The 6,769-nt window shown below is 41.9% G+C and overlaps 1 long non-coding RNA gene across 1 annotated transcript; it reads right to left on the bottom strand.

The window, feature by feature from the left end:
* Window positions 1-1,967: 1,967 nt before the first annotated feature.
* LOC144329678 (uncharacterized) lies at window positions 1,968-6,363 on the bottom strand. The gene is made up of 3 exons (XR_013395294.1): window positions 6,148-6,363; window positions 5,388-5,439; window positions 1,968-2,207 (listed from the first exon to the last, which is right to left on the bottom strand). It is a non-coding gene; the product is annotated as an uncharacterized LOC144329678 (long non-coding RNA).
* Window positions 6,364-6,769: the final 406 nt, after the last annotated feature.

A 6,769-nucleotide genomic window follows, 5' to 3' on the forward strand; every position in this document is an offset into this window, starting at 1 on the left:
GCCACAGATGCCAATTTACAAGCCAGAGAACTAAACTATTAATTCTTCACTTCAGTTTGAGCTCTGATTCCCCACACTGTAATCTACAGCCATAACTGTATAGCAGCAAAGTACACCACCCTCACAGTCCCCTTCCTCTCAGCTCTGCACAAGTCTGAACTTTTTGGCTTCTCACAACACTGCAAGAGGAAAAGGGCATGGTTGATGGCATGGCTGAAGGTCATGGCTCTGTAGTGTAGCGAGTTTGTCACCACAGTTGAGCTCAACGTTGTTTTTCTTTTTGGATTGGGGAGAAATGAAGGTGAAACTATATGATGAGAAAGTCATTGCACTGGGGATGAGAAACTGGTATCAAAGTCTACCCTTCCCCATCCTCTTTTGCACCAGTTTGGCATCAGTTTTCTAGCCGTGCGTCCTTGGGCAAATCCCTTTACGTCTCCAGATCTTATTTGTTTCACTTGTAAAGTTGGAATATTAGTAAGTGAAACAAATAATTTCTTGATGTGCTTCTTAAGTAGACTCTACACACATATAAGTACTCAATAACAAAAATTGTATCTCAGGTTTATGCAGTGTGTAGCACAGGTACAAAAAAGTGCATTTTTAAATATATTATCTCAACAAATCCATAAAGTGGTTCATCAGCTAAGAACTTTGCTCATCTGTTAGTAACCAAAATAACAGTGGCTTAAATAATTTAGATGTTATTTTACTTTTATATGACATGAACTCCACACAGCTGCTGTGGTGACTCTACATTGAATCAGTGACCCCAAATCATTCATTCCAACTTTCTACTCTGCCATCCGTAGCTCATTACTTCCATCTTCAAGGTTGCCTCGTGGTTGCAAATTGGCTACTGCATCCCTTAGCCATCATGCCAACATTCTAAGCAGCAAAAGGGGAAATCGGACTGAGATACGGGGGTCAACCTCCAAGACTAGTTGACTCTCTTTGAAAGTTTTTCCCAGAAGCTCCTTTGGATGATGTCCATCTAAATCTCTTTGGCCATCCCTGTCTGCAAGAGAGGCTGAGAAAAGTAGTATTTGGATGGGCACATTGCTATTCTCAGTAATACCAGGGTTCATTCAGTGAGAATGATTAGTGGGTGTATACTGCATAGGTAACTAGTAGTTTCTGCCTTGTTAGGTACTTTTATACCAACTTTACAGATGAAGAAACTAAGTTAAGCAACTTGTTGAGGTCACATAAAGAGAAAGTTCAAGAGTTAAAATTCAAAATCAGGCTGGATCCAGCACCCCATCTCCTAATCTGTATGCTGCATAAACCAAGGACAATAAGTAGTCAAAAAATCAAGCCTTGACTCCTTGTCTTCCCGTCTCTAGAATGGGATCAGAGTGCTGGCATCATGGGCTGTGGAGGGTTAACTGAGATAATGAATAGGAAGTATCTGAGACCTTGACTGAACATAGTAGATGCTCAATAAACAGGAGTTTCAGATTTGTGATGTTACTCAAGAGTCCTACATGCTGACACACTTCCCAAGAAACATATAAACTGCTGAAGCCCGAGGAAGACTGTCCAATATGCCTTCTAGCCTGGACTGCCCTGTCAGGTTGTGAATTTCCTAAAAGTAGGGGTTTTGCCTGGCACTTGGTAGGCCCTGGGTCATAGTTGGTTGATTGACAGACAAAATGCTTTGTTTCCTTTTAGGCATTAACACTATGTGACTCTCCACTGTGTATCACTTAGTGGGACAAAGATGGGTGCAAAGAGAGGCCTCATGACCAGACATGCGTATACATACTTGAGTACATGGGCCTGAGTGCACATGTATGTACCTGTGTGTTTGAGCATGGTACTAGGGAAAAGCAACATGAGAAGAAGGGGAGATTCCAAATAGAATTCCAGCTCTCCCTGAAATTCTCAAAATGTATCACTCAAGTTAAAGCATATTCAGATATTAATGAGGTGGATGACGAAAAAAACATGAACAACACCTATGGTACAAGTGTTAATTATCAAGACACACAGTTATTTTATTTTAAGGAAAAAGAAGCTTCCGTAAATCATCCCGAAAAGCAGAAAGAAAAGAAAAATCACATAATTCTGAGATGTCCACAAGGATACAGAAAAGATTCTTCTAAGATACTCTCAATCTGCTTCTGCGTGGAGGGATATATTGGTCTAAAATCTATAGCCAGTATTTCCATGTTTATTTATTTAATCGTGTGTCATCATGGTTCCTAGAGTAGAAGCAAAGGAAAAGCAAGGTTGTTGATCTGGTCTACATTTCTTCCCTTTCTTCAGGCTGCCTACCCAGCAGTCCAGACAATGGGTGTAAATCCTTGACATTGACTAAGAACAGAGAGAGGTTACAAGCCATCGTTCCAAGGTAGACTGCTTGATTCTGGAAGTCAAAGGCCCTAACTCCCACCTTTGAGTTTTCACCCAGGATTGGGTGGCAGAACCCTGTTGTTTCCATTCACATCAAATATGTACCTGCCTCAGAGCCTTTGCATGGGCTGTTCCCTACCTGAAATCCTGTCCCTCCGGTAATTCAGAGGTTAACTCCTTTGCTTCAAACACATCTCTCTCAAATGTCCCCCCATGGCCCCACCACTCTTTTCTAACCCTATTCTATTTACACACACACACACACACACACACACACACACACACACACGCATGCATGCTTCTTTTCTTATGTCTCTCCCACTGGGATGTAAACTCCAGGGTGTCAGGATTTTGTTGCAGTTACTACTATATCTCTAGTGTTAGAAGAGTGCCTGACACATAAGTGTCACTCGGTAAATATTTGTTGATGTATGTGTAAATGCTTTGATAAGCACAATTCCCACAGAGAATTAAACTGACTTCAGCCAACTAATTTTACCACATTTCCAGGTCTAAACATCCCAATCCTTCCAATCTTTCAAACCCAATTTGGGGTCCACCTCTTTCTCAGTCAGGAAAACCTGGTCCTTCTCTAAGACACTCTCCAGCTGTGATAGACAGTCACCACTATTTATGTCATCTCAGTGCTACAAATGTTCCCATCCCACTCTTCCACTGGACCGCCTTACAGTTAGCCTCCTGGGGGGGCTGGTCTGCCTAGAGGTATTGATTTCTTTCTGAGTATGTCTCGGTGTAGACATGGCTGCAGCTCGTTTCTGTATGATCCGCATTGCATCTAGCAGGAAGTTTTAATGGTAGCTCGCATTTATTTAGCATTTGCTATGGGCCAGGTGCCATATAAAGTGCATTACACGCATTAACTTAGTGGCTTTCTTGTTCCTTTTTTAAAAAAGATAAACTGAAAACAAATACATTTTACATTTCAATCTGGTAAATGATATGCATGTATCTGTATGTGTATATAAATGTGTATGTGTGTGTGTGTGTATATATATATCTCCATAGGCATATCTATAGCTATACTAATGCTGAAACCAAAATTTCAAGACAATATTCTCATCTTTCCTATGTGCAGTACACATTGCTATCTTTTATCCTATTTAATTTTTTAAAAAATGCTAATTGCAATCCAGCAAACCAGGGGTCATCAAACTATGGCCCTTGGACCAAATCCAGTTTGCCACCTGTTTCTGTTAATAAAGTTTTATTGGAATACAGCCATGCCATACTCATTTGTTTATGCATTAGCTATGGGTGCTTTTGCATTGCAAAAGCAGAATTGCAACAGAGACCATCATGGTGGCAAAGTCTAAAATACTCTGGCCCTTTACGAAAAGAGTTTGCCAAAACTTGCATTAAACTGACTTTAGATTCATGAATGGGTTGTGATGTACGGTTCGAAAAACACACTATTTGCTCATCTCATTTTGACAACTGCCCTTTAAGGGAGGTACTATTGTGATCTTCATTTACAAGTGAGCAAACTGAGCAAGAGAGGGAGAAACTTGCTTGGGGACGTGTGACTGGCTGGCATCAGAGTGGGTTTGACCTTAGTCAACCTAAAAGCAGAGCCAGTGGCAGTTAACTAAGACAAGATTCTGCTCCTCTCCTGGGATGAGTTTAATAAATATTTGTTGGTCAAAGGAATGCTGCACAAATTATATTTGTAATTTTAAAAAAAATTCTTGCTGGTGGGCTTTGGAAGAAATGTTGGCTTCGTTTTCCACCATATCTCTGAATAAGGGAATGATACCAAAAGTATTTTGAAGGGGATACAATGTAGAAAATCATTTCAGTTTAATTTCTTGTTACCAATATAAGCTCGGCTTATTTCGATGAATTCGTTATCAAAATCTGACCTCCTGCATGGAAATATACACACAGGTGCTAGACCAGGAGCTTCAGACATGTCTCCCAATGACTGCTGTTCCTGAGTGATGTCCTTCGGTGGAGGGTGGGTTGTCTGTAGTGACTCTTATCTCATCAGTATCATACAGAGAAGGTGCTGGGATATTATGTCTGAGAGCGCATTGCAGAAGACTATCTCGTCTGTCTCACTCACACTTTCTCCTGACCACTGCTTGCTCATTCACATGAAGTGAGTGCCATATCGTGAGCTGCTCTACAGAGCTACAGAAAGGCCATGGGGGCAAGGGGCTGAGGGAGACCCACAGCATTTGCAGAGGCCCTGAGTGGGGGGATCCAGCCAAGCCATGCCTGCATTTCTGACCCTATAGAAATACAAGTGTATTATAGATAACACAAGTGTCATTTCCAGTTGCTCAGTTTTGGAATAATTTGTTATGCATCAATAGATAATGAACACACCACACTACTTTGTTATGATTTGTGTTTCTGGAATCATCATCAATCAACAAATATATCTTCAGCATCTACCTGGTGCTCAGTCCTATGAAAAGTGGAGCTATTCAGAGTATAAGCTTCCTGCCCTCAGGGAGCATTCGATCTGGTTAGAGAGTAAGATGTCAGAACTGGACTTTGTGTTCTTAACCACAGTCTAATTGTGGGTCAGCTGCTCTTCATCCAAGATTAAGTGGACTGTATTCATTTATTCTCTTCAGTTGAATGCTGCCTTCTCTAGTTCCCCATGGATTTTCCTGGCCTGAGTCCCATCTTAGCTGTCCAGCTTGGAAACCTGTCATGAAAGTGGGGAGCAGCCAGCCTTCCCAAAGCATCCTTGGACTTCCTTGGTCCCACACCCCAAAGCCACGCGTTGACTCAAAAGGAGCCATGAGCAAGGCCTGATATTACCACAAATAATCTGGTTTCTGAAAGTCGAAAATGAACCAGATGGCTTTTAAGGAAAACAGGACACACATCGGATTCCAATTATATTAAAATGATGACCCAATTTAGGAAAACACAAAGTGTAATAAAAAAATGTTTAAATAAACAAAATCTGCATATTTATGAAACTATAATATTCGCTGGGCTCCTCACTTTGGATAATGAATTTCTAAACTAGACTGATTGCATTCCAAACTTACACTGACTCCGGGCTTGGAGAAGTCTGCAGCACTGTTTGGAATTGCAGACTATCTGGAGAAAAAAAAAAAAAATATTTAGCATGTGTGTCGGCAGCCAATTCAGGAAAAGGAAAGGTCAGCTCTATACAAATGTGATCTATCCGATTCTGATGCAACCAGGAATAGTCAGCGCTCACCCTGCGTTATTGGCTGAGCACTGTGACACCTTTCCCTGGCGGCAGTAGCTGTCACCCGCAAACCTCCACCGCCACTGGCAGACCCGGTGCTGGGCTGGGTTGGCAGGGAGAGCCTCGGATTTATCTATTTATTTTTTCCAGATAAATTAAAAACTCAGGGGGCACTTAAAATAAATTAGCAACTGCTCCTGACGGTGTCTTTCTTGCGGTGTCACACATTTGAAATTTTGGCAAGGACTAAGTTGCCTCACCATCTTTTCCCAGCAAGCGCAAACTGCTAACGGAACAGTGCGCTCGTGTGAACAGGCACGTCGCTGGAGCAGTTATTAACTCAGGAAAGGGTGAGCCAGTGAGTGTCCAGGGTCAACGAAGTGCTTGCAGGGTTACACCGTCTCTGGGGGACCCATGCGAGACTTCATGAGGCCAGGGAAGAAGGCCAGTTTGTTCTTCATTGTACTGAAACGCTGAAACGGGTTTTCAAATGGAATTTCATTTCACCTATCCCAGGAAGCGCATTTCTTTTAATGTTATGCATAGTATTTTTAGAGAAGTACATTTTCTAGAGAGGATGATGCATAGCTCACCTCTTTCCTTGTAGTGCATACAGTTATTTAATTGGCAGCTATTTACTGAGCCTCCCTTGTACCCAGCAGGTAGGTCACGGCAGTGGCCGAGGATCACGTAACCCTGGTCTTGATGGGGTGTCATCACCGTCTGCAGTGTTGGAGGATGACAGTGATCGCCACACAGCATTGATGGAAACTAAAATCAGCACCTAAGAACCAAAGCAGCAGAGAGAAAGAGCCCGTTCCGAAACCGTTCCGTAGAACTGACAAGGGGAATGTCCAACTTACCAGACCGTGGCCGAAAATGCTAACTCAACGGGGAGTTTTCTCCCATGAGCAGACCAGCACCCCCGCCTGTCTGCTCCTTCACATGGGCACTATGGACTCAAGAGAAGGGCAATTTTCGGTTGCTATTATTTCAGTTAAATAGCTGCTTTGAGCCTTCATTTCTTATATTAATATCTCTCAAGTAAAAGCAAATGTTTCTTTTCTGGGTCTATGAGAAAAAAATGGTTACTTAGTCTGTATAACATGAAATGAGAAGAAGTTTTCACTCTCCTTTCAAGATGTAATATTCATTTATATCAATCTCCACCTCTCAATAAAATTTTCCACACTCATCCATGTGAACAAAGAATTA

Source organism: Macaca mulatta, chromosome 7 (genome assembly GCF_049350105.2).
Source record: "Macaca mulatta isolate MMU2019108-1 chromosome 7, T2T-MMU8v2.0, whole genome shotgun sequence".
In the NCBI taxonomy this organism is placed as follows: Eukaryota; Metazoa; Chordata; class Mammalia; order Primates; family Cercopithecidae; genus Macaca; species Macaca mulatta.